The sequence below is a fragment of the Centropristis striata genome, chromosome 4, assembly GCF_030273125.1.
Source record: "Centropristis striata isolate RG_2023a ecotype Rhode Island chromosome 4, C.striata_1.0, whole genome shotgun sequence".
In the NCBI taxonomy this organism is placed as follows: Eukaryota; Metazoa; Chordata; class Actinopteri; order Perciformes; family Serranidae; genus Centropristis; species Centropristis striata.
This window is the reverse complement of record NC_081520.1, coordinates 23,337,692-23,357,633: the sequence shown is the minus strand read 5'-3', so window position 1 is coordinate 23,357,633 and position 19,942 is coordinate 23,337,692. Positions and strand designations below refer to the sequence as shown.

The 19,942-nt window shown below is 39.4% G+C and overlaps 1 non-coding gene across 1 annotated transcript; it reads right to left on the bottom strand.

Moving 5' to 3' along the window:
• Positions 1–13,564: 13,564 nt before the first annotated feature.
• Positions 13,565–13,751, bottom strand: LOC131970927 (U2 spliceosomal RNA). The gene has a single exon (XR_009394330.1). It is a non-coding gene; the product is annotated as a U2 spliceosomal RNA (small nuclear RNA).
• Between the last annotated feature and the right edge of the window lie 6,191 nt (positions 13,752–19,942).

Sequence of the window (19,942 nt, the reverse complement as noted above, 5' to 3'; positions counted from 1 at the left end):
TGGACAGATGAACAGAGAAGTAAAGAGCTTGTGTTGTATCAAACAGAGAAGGTGTCTTATCTTAAATAGAGGGTAAAGGGAATATTTCTCTCCATGTCTCTTTATTGAATAGGGACTTTATGGCATGGCGAGATTTATCCTCTTCTTCTGTGATTTCTTCTTCTGTCTAACATGGGGAGAGGGTCCAACAGGCAGATTGTTCCAAACTGTGCTGCATGTTTCCTAAAATCCACTTAATGCACATGGCTCAGTCCTTCTTCATGTTTGGCCTTTTTCCAGTTTCTGATTAACCAAAACAATCATTTTGGAAACTGTAATTACAGCTTTTTGTTTATTAAACAATAGAGAGTAGAAACAGTTTAACCCAGCAGTGTGTTGCTGTATTTTCACAGTAATGTGTTAATGTTGGAAGGACACACCATCACCATCCAGTTCAAGCTGTAAAACACAACATCCACAGATGAAACCAGATCTCTTCTGTTTGTGATTTCATGAAAATACCAAGAGCAGAAAGAAACAAAATAGAGGTGGAACTGAAAGACAAGAAGACAATTTATTTGATGGGACAGTTCCAGTATCATTCTCACAAAGACACAGTCCACCATGGAGAGAGACAGACAGAGACAACTGGTGTCTCTCTGTCATCGTCCATTTGTTAGCAGTCCTGGACATTGTCTCTTTAGGACGCTCTTCACCTGAAAGATGGATGTGGTTAATCTGTGACTCTGACCTGAGCCAGTGCACTCTGGTCTCGTCCCCGAGCCCCAATAAAGCCACGAGCCTCCAGTGAAATCCAGCATGAGCTGATCAGAGCTGTCAGCTCTCTGACAGAGTGATGGAGGTGGAGAGGGATTGTTGGAGAGAGAGGTGGAGATGAGATGAAACAAACAGTGACAGAAAGTAAACTCTGTGTTGTTCAGGATCCAGTTACAGTCCCCAGGAGCCTCGGGGCTTCAACATGTTTCAGCAACAAGGATTCTGATTTTCTCTCTGTCACTTTACAGCGAACTGAAGATTCATCAGCCTCAGTTATTTCAGCTGGATTCACATTCTGTGGGACCTGTGAGTCTGAAATGCCACATTTCATCTTTGTCAAGTTACATTCAGAAGCAGATTCTCTCAACATGATGATCAGATAGTTTTGCTCCCTGACATGAAGGAACAAAGGTGTGTGTCTTGTTTTATGTGCTGGGACTATTTTCACTCTGTGTGTCCCAGCTGAGGTCCACTCTCCACATGTTGTATGACATCATGTCCTCAGTGTCAGGAGAGGCTCCAGGAGTCGAAGTTCTTGGATGTTTTTACTTGTTTCAATGGTTTGTGCTTCAGCGTGACATTTGGAAAATCTAATCACGGACTGAATACATTTCACACAAATTTTTACTTGGGTGAAAGAAAAGGAGAGCATTATGTAAAAAAGAAGTGGTCATCAGCAGTTTCTATACAGTAAAACAATCAATCAGATGTTGTGAAGAACAGCAATCAGCAGAGAGTCTGTGAGTGTTTGGGTGGAACAAGGTGGGTGTGAAGAAAGCAACCTGGTCTCACAGAAATCCGTGAAATAGCCACGGATTTTCTTAACTCAAAATCCGTGGAATAGCCACGGAATCACTCACATTTCCGTGAAATTGACACGGATTTCGCTACAATGCAAGTTAATGACAGTCATATCCCAACCTGGTATTTTTTCCTATTGGTTTGTGTCCAAGTCACGTGACTTTCAAGGTTCCGGCGGTCGGAACGAAAAACATGGCGGACAGTTATCTAATTTTTTGTGAAAAAAATCTATATTTTGACTTTGTTTCTGCATAAAAATTGATTTTGATTACATTTCTAGCGAGAAATATATGTTTTATTTTCTAAATATTCACTCAGTGAATGTACATAATCACTTTGTGGCGAAGATCTCGCCAGAAAAAGAGGATCCGCTGTGTTTTATTTTGAAATCTGTTTTATTTTGTAATCTACCGCGATCCTACCGGATGTGGTCCGATCCTCCCGGATGTGGTCCGATCTTATTGAATCGCGCTTCGCTGTAAATGGTCTGGACTCTGCTCTCCTGTTTTAGTTAAAATATCTTCATTAAACAAACATTGTTGTCTTTTTTAGCAAAGATAATATACATACAGTATAATTATTTATTAGACAGTGTGTGATATTTGATATATTGGGTAGAAATAGGTTTTCACAACCCTAATACGGAAGAACTACAAAACGAGAGGTGTAGGGAGTTGTAGTTTTTTTAATAAAACAGGGTTTCCCCTAAAATTGGAAGTTGGAAATACTTAATTAGTGGCTTTCCAGGGGTTTGAGGGGATGTCAATCACATTTTTGGCATCAGAATTTAAATATTGTCTTGTTCAATGGGGATTTTTTATTTTTTCAGCATATCCTAAAGCCCCCCCACTCCCACCCCTTAGTGACTATGCTCACATTATAGTCCATGTCAACACCTTTCTACAGTAGGTCTCATGTCTGTAACCCTTTTTGTCTCTTAGTTATAATCATTTAAATATGCCCCAGGGTTAAGGTTCAAAGGTCAATATCTCAAAGCAAGAATATTATAGAACCTTGAAATTGATATATGTTACTCTCCTGGCCAAGACCTTGGTTTAGCTCTCTGACAAAGTTTTATTTTTTTCAAACCTTGGAAATCTGCCCAAACAGACTTAGATTGCCACAGCCCTTTGAGTGCTCTGAGTGCGAGATGTGAAAAAATAAAACTTTGTCATCTTCGCCACAAAGTGATTATGTACATTCACTGAGTGAATATTTAGAAAATAAAACATATATTTCTCGCTAGAAATGTAATCAAAATCCATTTTTATGCAGAAACAAAGTCAAAATATAGATTTTTTTCACAAAAAATTAGATAACTGTCCGCCATGTTTTTCGTTCCGACCGCCGGAACCTTGAAAGTCACGTGACTTGGACACAAACCAATAGGAAAAAATACCAGGTTGGGATATGACTGTCATTAACTTGCATTGTAGCGAAATCCGTGTCAATTTCACGGAAATTTGAGTGATTCCGTGGCTATTCCACGGATTTTGAGTCAAGAAAATCCGTGGCTATTTCACAGATTTCTGTGAGACCAGGTTGGAAGAAAGCAGCAGTCAACTTAACAGACACACACACACACACACACACACACACACACTCTCGACTAATTAACATGGTGGAAGCTTTAAATTATAATCATCATGGTGTTTCAGCCTGATGTGATAAATATAATTGTCCAATCAATTTTATTAAATGATGAAATTATGGTTATTAAAACTGTCTTTTTGGTTACAAAGTTAAACTCAGCTTCTCCCTCATGACCCACAGCTGCTTTGTCTCACACTCTCACTTTGAGTTTTCCAGTGAAAACACCTGCAGGCAGCAGCAGTGTGACTCCAGAAGAGCTGCTGTCGGTCAGTCTGTGTGCTGTTTGATTGTGGTCATAAGAGAGAAAAGAGGAAATTATATGAGGTGATGGAGGGAAGATGAGTGTTTGTCCTCTCAGGGACAGAAGACATGAGGAAGATGAAGACACAAAGAGTCTCTGAGGGAGGAAGAGAGGACGATATGAGTCTCCTCTCTAGTTGTGTGGGGGACAGGTCTCAGTGCAGCTCAGAAATACAACCTTTGAGCTGGATAATGGTTCCACACTTTAATGATGAGCCAGTCATGTCTCTTCCTCCAGTACCTCTGTCATCATGAAGCTGCAACTGTTTTTACTTCCAGTGTGAAAGTTTCTGTTCTGGAGCAGCAGGAAGACATGTTTAAGTGATGGATCCAAACCAGTGATCCTCCTCCACTGCTGATTGACATAATGGGACATTAAACGGTGAGAGTGGGCTGTGTTGTAGATGGGACTTAGCAGAGGCTCAACTCAGCGGACCATGTAATGAGAAAATTTATCAAAATGAAATATGTTGAAAAGACCATATTTTTTTCTCTGTCACTGTATCCAGTGTTGCTGTGTGACTCTTCAGTACAACATGTACTACATGTGTCTCTATGTGTGAATACAATCTGAAGTAGGCCTGTCTATTATATGATCTATATATTTATATTATATGCAAACATTATACAGACCTCTGAAGTTGACATTTGAAACCTGGTAGCAGAGTGGGCAGCAGGAGAGTTTACAGAGTGGTGAGTTGATTTCCATCCTGATGAGCGACTCCTAGTTTTATGTCATCACTGTCCAACATCACAACAAGTACAACTAATATTTGTGAAATAAAAGTAAGAGCTCAGAGTCTCCCAGCTCCTCTGGATGTGCTTTGAGATTCTGTGTGAAACTGAAGGATGAATTGTTAAGAGGACAAAGTATCAGCAAGGCGTTCATTCATGTCTTATTATCATCATTACGTCATCTTGTGTTTCTCAGAGGGCTGCTGAGTATCTTCACATGTTAACGGTCGGACACAGGCTTCCTTTATAAATACGTTTCTTCTGCTGTTTCAAACAAACACACAAAGAGAATCCTAACAGAACAAAGAGCAGCTCTGCTCCGCTCTCAATACTTTTTTTGTGGAAAATTGAAGTTGTTGTGTTGAAGAAAAAGTCAGGTAGAAGTTAAAAGAAGAAGAAGAAAGCTTCGGTCAGACTCTGATGGAGATTCAGGTGTTTCTCACAGTGTTTGGAGTGTGACCACCTTCATTATTTAAAGCTTTGATCCGGTTGTTAGGTTCCCCAGTTCCCCACAGAGCAGAACCAGCAGAAACCTTCAGCCTTGTTACCATCAGAGTGTTGGCCTTGTGTTGTAACTGACAGCTGAGGCTTCGTGTTTCACACTGGAGTCACAATTTCTACACAAACCCTCAAGCTGTGTGTGTGTGTGTGTGTGTGTGTGTGTGTGTGTGTGTGTGTGTATGTGTGTGTGTGTGTGTGTGTGTGTGTGTGTGTGTGTGATAAGTGTCATGGCTGACTGACAGAGATCAGCTGCTCCCCAGAGGATCCTGTTCATCTTCTCCTGCTCTGTTCTCTTTGTTTGATGCCTGTTCTCTCCTTTTTATCTCTTTTTGTCAGGTTTTACAATACAGTCCTGCAAAATCAAAAGGACTGAACACAATCATTTAAAACACAGCATGTAATAACAGAGGTCAGTGAGAGCAGTGAGCCGGTTAAAGAGGTGAGACGTGTCGACTCTTAGGCTGCGTTCAGACTGCAGGCGAATCTGATTCAAATCAGATTCCTACTCAAATCCGATTTTTAGGGCTGACTGTCCACATTATTTTTAGCAAGTGTCCAAATCGGACAGTCAAAACCGATCTGAGTGTTTGGAGCAGTTCAGACTGAGACGCATCTGTCCAAATGCGATCTGAAACTACCTCCCGAAGGTGGTTTCAGTCCGGTTTGCAAAAATCGGATTTCATGTGATTTGTGACTGTTGGGACTTCAAAAGAGCCATCCAGTTCCAATCTGGATGGGCGAAAAATCGGATTTTGGCTGGCAGTCTGAACGAGGCCTTAATGAGTCCAGCAGCCTCATCAACAGGTGAAACTAATTGAGTGTAACGAGCCTCCTGACACTGTCAGCTGACTGACTGCAGAACAAAGAGCTTTCTGTCCCGTCGCACTTTCACTCTGTTCACTTATTGTTCACAGTTTTAGACTTAAAGCTTCACAAACATTGTTTTTTTTTCTTCCTTTGAAAACATTTGCAGAATTTTCCTCTAAATGTTTCTCGTTCTACATTATCCTGTTTATTACACATCTGCTTAGTAATTAAATTAATTGGACTGTAGATGTTGCACGTTGACCGTAGCAACACTCTGTTTTACATAGCAACGGACCGACTGATGAACACTGACTTTAAAATTACATTTATTGTGTTTGGACAGAATGGGAGCATTTCACAGTTTTGAGAGCAGTAAATTAAGATTGAGGGTTAAAATCATTTGCATCTAAATTGACATTGAGTTTCTGTTTTAATTTCATTAAATGTTTATCCGACAGATATATGTTGTTAAATATAATCCTGTCAGTCTTGAAACATTATTTTCAAGACTGACATAATTTTACTACACATTTTTTTTCTTACTTTTGTTGATCAGATCTTCCCATTATTGTTTAATCACCTGATTCAAAACTTGTCTTGAAAGTGATTAATAATGAAAACAGAGACTGTAGATTTCACAGTTCATTGCTGTTTTCTCTTACACAGTATTTTTTTAGTTATTGTTACGGCTTGGTTAAAAATATGAGGAACTTTCCTGTGGGCCTTTCTGGCTGAACACAGTGATGATGTGAAACCTCCAGTGTTGGTTATTACAACGGTTCAATGGTCCATGAGAAAGCTGTAATGTAGTGAGGAAATGGGAGGAACATGAGCCTCACAATGAAAGTTGTATTGAGCAGCACTGTGTGAAACACAGACAGTGGCTGCTAGATGTACTCGTGTGTTTAATCTACTGAAACATGAGCTGTCTGTCTGACCACTGAACTAATGATAAAAATAATAGAGGAGAAGCTGAGCAGTGAATGAGACTACTTGCTGATTTATTACATGTGTATGCATGTTTCTATGTATACTGCAGCAGAGAGACCATGTGGATGTCCAGCAGGAAAGCTGATTAAATGCACTTTCCAATTGTTACATTTAGTCAATATCTGAGCACTGTAACTGTTTTGCACTATCAGGTGTGTAAGTTGTCTGGAACGTGTTTCCTGATGCAAAAAAATTCAAACAAGTGAAGCAGAGCAGCAAGAAATCAGGCAGCAGTTTGAAACAGACTGAAGCATCAGAGAAGGAAGTCAGCAGAGACTCGACTGGTGTGTCTCAACTACAGTTTTGATGCCTCATTAGTATTTTACTACCATTTATAAACGTCTTTTACCTTCCTGTCTCTGTCTTGGTCACATGTGAATGAGTCACATCTGCTGTAGTTGTTGATTCTGCTGTTTCCTCCATCATGAGCTTGTTGAAGCAGCTTCTCTGACTTCAGTCTGCTTTGATTGGAGCAGAGCTGTTTTTATCCTGCATGTCTCACACCTGTCTGGTCCTATTAGATCACAACACATCTGCTGAGCTCATCATCACTGTAATCCAGCAGATGGTGAGCTGATGACCGTTCATGATGGAGGAACTGAACGTTAAATCAGCTGATAATAGAAATCAGAGTGACTTGTTTCTTTTAAAGGAGCCTGCAGATTCTGTGTTGAGGTTGTTAAGATACACAGTTTAGTCTTCAGTTATTTTTTACTGAAGCATGTAAACACAGTCCAGTTATATTTAAATGCATCATGTGTAGTTCATCACCCTGCAGTCAGTGTTTGTTGTCTTGGTCAGCCAAAGGGACGATGTGTGTCCCCTCAGTGTCCAAACCTTTCATATTGTTCCATGTCCTCCTGTAGCTTCTTCTATAGAAAGTTGGACAGCTGTCTTCTCTCCCAGTCTGTCTTCTGTCAGTCAGAGGACAGGCTGGAAGGAAGAAGTCGACAGCCTTTCTGACATGTAATATTAATACATAGATGGTGGTATCAGTTGCTTGGTTGTTATATGAGGCTTCCTGACAATTACGTGAGGAAAACATCAAACTCTACATATATTTTTACATCCATACAGCATCATGTTCACTGACCTCCTCTCACATTATATTTATGATACTGTGTTCAGTGATTTATGAACTTCTATATTCTTCTTCTCACAGAAAATAATATTCCATTGTTAACATGTTCACCCTCAGACCTCATGAGCTATAAGAGTATATATCAGACAACAGTAGGTGTTCCTGGGTCAGTCTCACTCTCTGGAGATTTACATGATGGATTAGTTATTGTGTTGGCCAATACAGCCTTTAAAAAGGTATTATATCACACAGGAAGACTTGTATAACTAAACCTTAAACCCCTTTACTACTATCGGAGTGTTAACATGTCCCTGTCTTGTTTCCTCTGACTGAAGCTCTAAACTGATACATTGATGTCAAAGTTTTGCTTCAGTGAGTCTGAAATCTTGAAGCTGTTGAGGTTTCAGCCTCAGTCAGTCTGAGAAGAAGAACATAGATATGACATAGGTGAATATGATAACAAACGAATAGAAACCTAGGTCAATACTAATTGTAAGCAAATACAATAACAATTGTGTTTAAGGTAACAAGAAGCCTTAAAAATAGTGAGACTGTGCTATGTATCATTATGTTTGTGTGTACTGCTCCTTTAACAAGTGTCACGGTAACAGCCAATCAGGTAACACTAGCGCCGCTTGCTGGAGGGAGAGGATAATTAGAGCAAGAGCAGCATGTTATAGACGGTAAACGGAGAAGTTGAAAGCGAGACGGAAAGAAAGTAAATAGGAGTAAAAGAAGTGTGTTTTGAGGTTTATATCTTGTTTTTTTTACGTTTTTGGGAAGATACTGTTTTCAACCTGTTGTCTGCGCTGGATTTTGTTTTGTTTGAGTTTTGATCGAGGATTAGGTGAGTCAAAAAGCTATTTTTTTAGCGTGTGTATTAGCAGGTTATTCCTTTGTTGTATAAGATCAATGTGAAGACGATATTCCTAGCAGCTAAGCTAAGGCAGTCTAAACGAGTGTTAAGCTGTGTATTTTGTGTTTTTCAATTGTGCAATGTGTAGCAAAAAGCTAAAAAACAGCATGTGCACGGTCAAGTTAACCTCGCAGAGGAGTGAAAGCGAGAGCCCAGCTGCCATTTCAGGTCGCGGGTTGGATTTGAATTGACAGTTAACTTGTATTTCAGTGCTAGGATTTTATTTTCATTTATTTTACTGATATATGTGAAGCTAAAATGCCTGCTTGTGCGTTGCCTTGTTGTATGGCAGGCCAGGTTTTTTTTAGTTGGGATCGCTGGGGTGTGACAACACCTGGAGCTGTGGAAAGAAGATGGCGAGCTACCCATAGGAGAGACACTCTGAGGATCACGTACTCTGCAAAACTCACCTGCACACTGTGGGCAAAGACACTGATTCTGACACTTGTGGATCATGGGAGGACAGAACTAACAGGTTTTGCAGAGACACACAGTGAATTTCATTTGGACCGAAAGGACTTAACTAAAGGACTGGTAATTTCTAATTGTTCTGTGAGATCTGACAATTGAGTGTTTTCTTTTATATATTCACTTTTTCACTTATTGTGTGCCAAATTGGTATTACATGAATGGGTTATGTAAAGTGAGTAAACTAAAGAGAAAGTAGGAAAATAGAACTAAATTCATAAATAGGCCTAACTGAGATAAAATGAGAACTTAAACTGAGTAAACTCAAAGGAGATATCAGAGATTAAACAACCGATAGAAGAAACATAGGTACAAAATTATACCTCAACTCAAATAGGTTTTATTGAATCCAAAAGAGATGAATAGGGGTCAATAACTTTATTTTCCTGAGATCTCAGATTAATTTGGGTTGAGGGGAAATTGAACCATTCTTTTCTTTTGTGTGTGTTGTTGTGTATGTAATAGTGTTTGGTACCATCACATGGTTATTGTTTTCTAATCAGTCACTATATAAACAAGCCGGCATTTAATACTTATTCACTGGTCTGTGGTCTGTTATTCCTGAGCACTAGTATCAATCACTCACCTGAACCGAGAATCTATACTGTGGTCCTAGTAGTCATAGTAGTCATAGTGGTCATACTTACAGTGCTACATAAAGGTGTAAAACATGGATTTTCTTGAACTGAAAGGTTGACAGACTGCATTAACTGACTACATAGAAAAACACACAGATAACAAATAGAAGCTGTCTCTCATCTGATATGACACATTAAATGCAGGTTTTGATGTCAGTCCTGTAAATGTGCTCCTTGTTTTCTGTAGAATGGCTGTTAGAGTGAACAATGAGCTCTCTGTTTCACTCTGATGTTTTTTCTTCCTGAGACTGAACTCCTGAGCTGCTCCACACTGACAGAGAGAACGTGTTCAGGGAAGAATCATTCAGGGAAGCTCTCTGTTTCTGCTGCTACATTTAACTCTAATAAACCACACACATTAAATCATGTGACTGCTGCTTTGGAGTAAAGTGGGACACAGTTCTTGTTTAGATGTTGTAAAGCTCTCAGCCATTCTGAACAATGAGACAATCAGAAAGAGCATTTGGCCTTTGATGAATGTAATTATGTGTCCGCTCCAAATGCCTCCAGGTCTGTGTGGAGCAGCTAGTGTCATACATTATGTTTACGGCTGTTTGGAGCTGACTGGATGAATACAACACACAATGTGTTTGTTTCTGCAGATAAATGAGACCCTAATGTGTCGACTCACACTCATATTTCAAGACGCCCACACACACACTGACACTTCTCTATGAGTAATTATAGTTTGTGTTATGTGAGAGCAGGTCAAAAAAGGACTTCCATTTCAGCAATACTTGATTCACTTTTTCACTTATTTTCTATTTAGGTACATGAGACAGAGACACATCGAGAAATATATTGTCTTATGACAGTTATAATATCATCCCTGGTATCAATACATGCAGCCTGACCAATCACAGTCCAGTGATCCCTACAGATGTGATCTGCTGTCAGCCCGATATTCTCCAGGCGGCTTTGTGTCGGAGGTCTTTGAGTCTACAGCTGACGAGGTGGTCTCGTTGGGATAAAGGATCCAGGACCAGTTCTAACTGCAACAGCTGTATCATTTTATTGTTATCACCACAATTACACCTTTACAGCCAGATTGACTGTATCATTACAGGCCCTGGGTTCACAAAACACCATTCACCACAGACTGATGTCTTCATGATGACTGTAGTAAGAACATATTGAAGAGAGAAGAGAAAGAGAAAGAAAGATAGAGAAAATTTATTTTATATTTTATATTTTCTTTCCCTCACAAAACTCACTTTTAACTGTATGCAAAGATAATTTCAGACTTTGGAATTTCTGTCTGCTACATAATTAATCAAGGGTGGGTTCTAACTTAGTCCATTTGATTTAGTAATTTACTCACAATGGCCCTCATTAATCAAACGAGGGTACGTCAGAAAGTGAGCGTGAAGTGGGCGTAAGATTATTTCTACGCAAGCCTCGGCATTTATCAATTTGGACGTGAGCGGGCGGTACGATCAGATCTCACGTCTACTCTCAGCTCGTGTACGCAAATTTGAGTCAGCGTGAAGTGCACACGTCTGAGTCGGAGAATTGATCTTAGAGCTGATAAAACTCTGTGGTGTTTTTTTATTTTTAATAGTGACAAAGCAAAACATGTTTAGACTACATAATTTATCATTAAAACATAATCCAAAAATAAATCAACCCTGCGATCGTGAAATTCTTTAAACAGAATACCAGCCGAGGTTCTTAAATGTTGTTGTCTTCTGCTGTTTACTGTTATCCAGCTGGACACCGGAGCGTCAGCGTCTCCTTCACTAGCGGTGCTGCCCTGAATAGAAACATTTCCAATCAGCGCTGCCACACGCTCCTCTCACTAGGACATCATTATTAGTAAATGTAAAGAGGTCAATAATATCTCTCCATCATAATAATAGCAATATTCGGATATTATATAGATTATTGGGCTTTATATATCACGATGTAATTACTCAAACCTCGCCGGGAGTTTAATAGTCCGCTACTTTGCTGACAGCACCACTGATTTCCTTCCTTTTCACTTTTTATGCTGCCAAACAAAACTAGTTTGTTGTGTTGCTGCTGTTGGACGTCAGCGTTTCACTTTCTGACTGAGAAATTCCTCTTCTTTTTGAATTAAAACTTACTTTAAAACATTGTTTACCTCCTTCAAGTAAAAAGCTGAAAACTTCTAAGTCCGTGCTCCAAATGTAAAATATTCACTGAACTTGCTTGAGTTTATAACTATAAGTACTTTTAAACCAATAAGTACATTGTTCTTCTCCTGGTGGCCGTTGTTCCACCTGGACTTTGTTGTTCTCCTTCTGGAGTTTAGATAAATCACATTAATCATTCCTGGTTGTGTCACGTTGTCTCCAAAGAAAACGGTTTCTGTCTATCTGAGCATGAACTCTAAGCTGTCTATCAGCTGAGATCAGATTTAGAAGCAGATGCAATTGTGATTTACATTTACATTTACATTAAAGCTTTAGAGAGTCACGATTAATAGATCAGTGGTGATCTGTTGATGCTTGTGTCTGTTTCATCCTGCACATTAGTTTTGACCTCTGAGTCCAGAGAGCTGACATCATTTGAGTTTTATCAGGTTGAAGAGTGAAACTCCACTGCATGTTGAGGCAGAGACTGCTGTCTGACAGGAGCAGAGTTTCACTTTAGAAAACAGGTGGCGGAGATGGTGTCAGTGAGTCAGAACAGTGGAGTTTATAATGAACAGCTACTGGATAACAAGCATGAACACACCTGGAGGAGCTGTCAGTCAAAGCAACACATGCTGTCACAGCCGTCACTGTCATTTCAACACTACAAGCTCCTTATTGAGACACACACACACACGCACACACACACACACACACACACACACACACACATAAACATATGCACAATCACACAGCTTATTGTTGGTGACTTTTTGATTCTTCTCTCTCTCAGAAAGGAAGGAAATGTCTGAATGAGTCATCCCACTGTTTGATTGGGACTTTGGATTAAATCATCAGGATTTGGAGGAAATCAAAAGTGCTATAATCACATCTCATTTAAATGTTTATGAGATGAAGGAAAAGAACAATAGTTTTTAGTTTTATATCAACTTACTATGAAGCTGTAGATATATTTATGTTAAAGAGGGATGCACATTTTTTTTTTTTTACATCCATCTGGAATCGAAAGTTAAAATTAGAATTGTTTTGTTTTGAATAGTAAGCACTCATGGTTGCTAGGTGACGAGTGCATAATTCACCTATGGCTAAGCCCCGCCCCCTCCACTCACTCGGACAAACTGGCTGTGTCCCAATGTCAAGGAAGGATGCTCAAACGGCTGGATTTGAAGGATGCCACGTCATCGACATCCGCCGAAGGACTGTCCCAATGTCGAGGATGCTCCGGAGGACAGAGTCCTTCTTTTGCCCAAATTCCAAGGATGCACGTGTGTATCCTCCGTGCGCTCCGATTACCCATAAAGCATTGCGCACACCGGTCTACCGGGAGATTTAAAAATGGCGAGCGTAGAAACAGCGACGGCGGCGGCGCAATATGCATTTTAATATATAAGTATTTTCAGTTTATACTGAATGTTGTCACATAACTTACAAAACGTGTGTTTAAAGTCAAGCAAAAACATAAACATAAACAAATGCCAGAATATTAAGCTAAAGATAATAAACGTCATCTTGATACATTGCCGGTTAAGTTAATTAATGCCGTCTCAGTTGTTAAAGTTATTGTTAATTAATTTATATGCGTCCGATGATGATGTACTATGTGCAACTATGCCATTCAGAAAGTTATACGTTTCTTTATTGTGTTTACAGGGACCGAAAGTCCGCTATTATCCGTTATTGTTATTTATAAATAACTGCTATTGTACTGTACTGTAAAATAAAAAATAAAAAATCACAGAATATATTTCCATGATGAATTATGCTCCGCTGCTTTTATGAAACTAAGTAGTGGCCAAATTCAGCCAGGATCAGTTAAATATTCAGGTTTAATCCACTTTGTGGCTTTTACTTGATAAATCGTGGAGATTCAACCTTAAAGCATCTTCTTCCATTTTAACAAATATGTGTCAGAGTGCTGATGCCAGAGACACATTCATGTCGTGAACTGATTTTGAAATTGCGGCGCTGAATTTATTTATTTATTTTTTATTAAACTGATAAGAACAGATACTACACTTGATCTTAGCCAAAGGGCCGAGAGCGGCGCTGAAGTTAAGCAGGACGTCCAATTACGCAATGACGCACAGCTGCACACTCCAAAGGCTGTCCCATTTGTGCATTACACCAGTCAAAGGAAGGACTCTTGCCTTGCCTTCGGAGGACCCGACTCTGAAGGAAGGATCCTACCAAGGAAGGATCCTTGACATTGGGACACAGCTCCTGTCAACAGTCAGTGACGGGCGCTATGGCAGCTGTGACAGTCAGAGAAATTTCACAGGAGGCAATTAATCACTTTTGGAGACAGAAAAATGAAATATCATCTCGAAGTCACCAAAAGGGCCTTCATTAACAGGTTAGAGGTTTTCACTCGTCTTTTCACCCCACTGACACCGCTCATTCCGGTGCTTGTTGTAAACAAACAGAGATCGCTAAGTGAACACCTCCTGCAGCAGCAGCACATACACACTGTACTGCTACAGAGCTAACTGTAGCTAACTGCCGCTAACGAGGTCGGCCGGCTCGTTAACAAGAGGCTCTTGTTAACGAGCCGGCCGACCTCGTTAGCGCTCATTAAGATGGAGTCGCTGGATTTGATATTGATAGATATTGATTTCTTACGGCACACTTGTGTGCCGCGGAACAGCGGTTGGGAATCACTGCCATAGGGAACCGGGTTACTGCTCCCATATTATTGGGCTATACCTTGTGTCAGAGTTGCATGTACCCCATGCAAACCGTTTGACCATTTTAAACTTAAAATCTCAACAAAAAACACATAAAAACGATTGAAAACGGACTAACTCCAATGCATTTCAATGGATGTGGAAGCAGAGAATGTCCGAGTGTATTGAGTTAGCTATGCGCACTGTGATTGGCTCATCGCGTTTGGGGGTGTGGCTTAGCCATAGGTCAATTGGATAGTGGAGTTGATATCTAACAGTTGAGAAGGTAAATTAAATGGAGAGTGGACCTCTCAATATACTCCACTTTTTCCAAAACTGTGAGTCCTAAAAACTAAATAGTATCATCAGAAAGATAAGGCTGTGCTGAATGTGTTGATGTAGGTTTCATGTCCGTAATAAAACAATTCTGAGCAAGATGGCAAGTTAAAAAACTGTCTTTTTCTGAAATTTCTGGTCCCAGTTAACATGAGTCTCTATGGGAGAGTTGGCTGGTGTTGCTGTCACATTGAGGCTCACTGAACCAAATCTATAAATCCAATTGACTCCAGAGTAGGATGTCTGCAAAAAGCACAACTATATCTACAATCTGCACTAGAAATAGTTAATGAAGACTGAAAGTTGTGGGAAGGAGCACTTGTTGTTTGAAAGAATTAAACTAATTCCCAGCCTATCTGAACTGTAACTGTGATGTCATGCACTCTAGATCCAAACATTCCATCCAATACACACCCATTATTAACGCTGAAAGCTCTGAATATAATCACAAAACTTAAACTGCGATTTCGTAAAAACCGTGGTATTAATCGAAATGCCCATTTGACCCAAAATACACCAGGGACTCGTGACCCGTTTAAACTTTAAATCATATGTCTACGTTAAAGTGTAGAAAATTGGCACATCCCCAACATGAGGTGTTTCCTAAAGGATTACAGTATACTGAGATTATTGGATATAACTTCTTTTGAACACATTCCTGCTAAATGTCAACTCAGACGATAATATTCTTCTTCAAACAGCTGAAGTGATAATCCCATGACACTACAGGAGAGTGAAACTGAGGTGTCGTCCTGACTCACTGCAGGGTTTTCTCTGTCTCAGAAGACGCCTGCTGAGCTCCAGCTGTGCAGCTCTTGACTTCACATTAAACTCAGAGATGTTAGCTTCACTCTCCTCACACCATCTTTAACATGTTTACAGTCTCACAGGAGCTGTGATGCTTCCAGTGTAAATTTGAACTGAACTGAACCTTTGCTTATCTTAAAAATCTGCTTGGTTCATTTTGAATTCACATTTTGCCCTGTGAGGAACAAAGTGTCTCTTTTGATAAAAAAAATAAAATGTTTCCCTACAATTCATATTCCCAGTGTTGTATTAATGTTCTTGGAAAGCAGCTGTGTCTCCAGGACCATAGTGTCCATATGAAGTATGTGCTGCATGCTTCCCTTACCTCTGTATCCTCCTGCACAGCCTCTTCAACACTGCATTATTAATATCAGTACAGGAGAGTCCCCCACCAGGTGAGACAATGTCTCATCCATCTGTCAGGACGTGCACACACTGATGTCTTTTAAAGGATTACAGTATACTGAGATTATTGGATATAACTTCTATTCAACACATTCCTGATAAATGTCAACCCGTCCAGCCTCAGAGACAGATATCACTCTCAGCACTGAGCCTCATCACGTCCCTTTCTAAAGTGTCTCTGGGAAAGCAGGACAGATCAGAAACAAGTGGTGTGACTCCTGCTGCAGGTACAGGACCTGAGAGAAGAAGAATGATTAGAGATAGAGGACAAACTCAGAAGACAAGACAGAGACAGAGAAGAGGACATGAAATGAGCCAGAGCCTAATCTCAATAATAATGATATAATTGACCCTGAACACATGTAACATATTGTTAGTGCTGTTTGGTGCTCAGCATGTGATATTTTAGAGTCACAATGTTTCTGTTTGAACAGCGAGCATGTGTTTTGTCCACTGTGTCCAAACGGTCTTCCAACACAGTGGGACAGCTGCATGTGGTTTAATGTCTGCTGGAAGAAGAAGATCAGAAAGATGAACAGTTATTGTAGTTAAAGGAGCCTGAGGTTTGTCTGCAGCTCATGTGTTTCATGTTCTGTTTGCAGATATCTTCACAAACTAGTTTCCATCCACATCAGTGTGTTATGACACCAGTGGAAGCTGCTAAAGAACTCCACTATCAAGCATCCCATTGGTTTTAATCCTGATGAATGTCTCAGATTTAAATGTCAGTTCTGTTTAAATGCAAATTAGTGGTTTTCCTTTTGAATAGTGTCTCCTTGTAGTTCCTGATGGAAACACACGTGTGTTGCACTGAAGGCAGCTTTTCCTCCAGCAGGATGGATTTAGTGCAGTGGACAAAGAGGAGGGTCAGTTGAGCTCTTTGTCACAGTTCAGCAGGTTTAACAGCTCCCTCCTCGGTGTCACCTGTCAGCTGGAAGAGTTTCTATCTGTCTGCAGGAGAAAGCTCTGTAGTGGATCAGGCTGTGTGCTGCAGCAATGTGTCTTACTGTATCTACCGCTGTAGTAGAGACTGAGTCCTTTAGAACAACACACATAAAGTTGTCCTTTTCTACAAACACATCATTTGTTTATCAAGCAAGTGTTATCTTGTATTTTGGATTTGATTAGAATCATTATGCAGCCACTAGTTAACAGACATTTATTTTGCTCAATAAACCAAAACAAAATGATCTATCTTCTGTCTGAGATATATAACAACACAATCTAAATGGCTCTGAAAAACAGTTTTCTTCCAAGTAGAAACTCTTAATAAATCAACAAACATTTATTCAGTACAGTTCACCATTATTACAAATGAAGCCCACTTTGTGAGATTGAAGTTTCTCTGCTTTGGTTTGTTTGTTCAGGATTGATTTCTTTGTGGAGGAGAACAGATTGAATATTCAGGCGGTGATAGATGTAATCACTGTGGATTATTAGAGGGCTGTTTGTGCAGATAGTGGCTTTTCATATCTGGAATCTGTAGATCTGCAGGGGGAAATGTGAAATGAGCTTTCAGCAGTAAAGTATCATTTTATAACTCTTCTTTACACTCATCAACACAGCTCTTTTATGGAGTCTGTTAAAGGAAGCTGACAGATGAAACACAATATGTGTGAAGAGAACATTTGCAGACAGCTTTATAGTTTCAAGTGGCTCAGCTGTAACATGTTCTCTTTCTCCTGAAAGAAGATGCAGCTGTGTTTTTAGAGAACAATGTGTTTATTTAAAGGATTTAATGTGTTTAATGTTGACTTCAGTGATGTGATTTATCAATAAAAACTGCAGAGACATAACTGAAACACCATAAGGAGCCATTCAGCTCAACAACTGCTGTAGTTATTGTCTTAATGGGTAATGAAGCTGAAGGAAAGGATGGATCACGACAAGAGAAATCCATATTTATCACTTTTACTGAGTTGTTGTACAGTGAGATTATAACACTCAGTGGAGAAACAAAACTCATAAAGGTCATAAACAGCTGGAATATTTCTCACGTCTCAGTCTGAGGACGCTGTCAAACAGCCTGCACTACTAAAATAAATATAATTAATAGAAAAAAATACATAACATATATTAAATTAATAAATTAAATAGATTAAATATATTAAATTAACAAATAAATAAATTAAATTAAATTAAAATGAAAAAATAAATGGTAAAAAGTCAGGCAGCAACACTTACTGTCAAATAACAGCAAACAACCATAAATTATTTAACAGTTGATTTCTTTAAAAATAAAGATAATATATAGTATATATGAATACAAAAAATACATCTTGAGAATTAAAGAACAATATTTTTCGGATTTTTTAATTGGAATACAAATTAATGTATACATAACAAACACTTTTACAATTGTCATAAATATTAAATATATAATATAAAAATGTGTCTCCACATGCTGTACATATTGAACAATTTGCATTTTTACAACATCTTCTTGCAACCTCTCCTCTCCTCTCCTCTCCCCTCTGCTCTGTGTAAACAGCCTGCAGTTCTGTCTGATTAACTGTTGCTGAGTACAAACAAGACGAGCTGCACATGTGCACATTCTGTGAGAGAACAAAGAAGAGCAGCAGTGAAATGTGTGCAGAAGTGGTGATAGATGAGCTGATCTTTCATTCTGCTGACAGGATGTTAGCATTGTACATGAGAGAACAGAACAACATGTGAGCTGCTCTCTTGTCTGTGCAGCAAACAGTGTGAACAAGTTCTAAAAGGCCAGTTCATCATGTTTAACAGACACACAGAACACGACACATCCTCCTTCCTGTCTCTCTACTGTCACCATATAATAAAGACAATAATAACAGAAAAACATCTTTCAGAAGCAGCATGTGCTCAGATGTTTGTAATAACAGACTTTCATGTCTTTGCTGCAGGCAGTTACACTGATGAGTTCAAAGTAGATCTTCACTTTGACACATAGATGTGTCTGCTTCATCTGTGCAATTCAACATGTTTTAACATTATTTTAGCATCACACAGCTCTCTCTCTCTCTCTCACACACACACACACACACACACACACAGTCAGAATAACACACAGATAATGATATGATCTCTCTGAAATTAAACAGCAAATTACTTTAATTTAATGTCTCTCAGCTCAAACAAAAGAAAACAAATCAGCACTAATAAATAACAGGCAGGGAGCAACTATGATCCATTTGAGCTCAACATTGAAATCATTTAATGAACCATCATTATGTGAGTGATGTGCTGTGGCTCTGGAAGTTAAACTTCCATATCAAAGTGAAAGTGATGGATCAGTGTAACCTGAGGGGGACTTTTAGAGACCAAATGACAACAAAACAGTAGGTGTCTCTGCCTTTAATGCATCTGATAGAAAGCACATTTGGTTTTTACCTGAAATGATTAAGTCATAGCATCTGAGTCAGTATCTACTATAATATATTAAATACTTTTTCTGTACCAATATTTCTCCAGCAGCATGAAATGCTGCCAGAGTCCTCCAGACTGAAGTGACTGACCATCTCAAGTCTTACTGTCTGCTCGTCTGCTGGCACTTAACAGACTGAACACAGAATCAAACCTTTAACTGGAACCTTTCAAACAAAGAGTAACCGACTCTGGCTCCATGTTCACAGAGAGTCCAGATACAAAACCTCCCTGAGTGGAAAGAAAGAAAAGCCAGGGAGCAGCCTGCAGGGAACTAAGAGCTCCATGACCCGTTCAGACTTCTGGAGACGGGTTCTAACTGATTTGACCCATTTAGTCATCCTGTTCCTCCTTTGCTGCTGAGGATTTAGCATCTCTTGACTTTTCTGCTTATTTTGACAAGAAAACAGCAGCAGAATGATTTAATTTAGTCAGGAAATGTGTCAAACTCCCTCACAGTTTATGGCTCCTCATCTTCTAGTCTGACATGGAAGACTGAAGTCAGTCTTTCTGGAGTGAAGTCAGAGATGTATAGAAGAAGAGCAAGGATCTGTGTTGGTAAATTTAAAGATAACAGTTTGCATCAGTTGTACATGAAGCCTTTGAAACTTCAGTTCAATCAA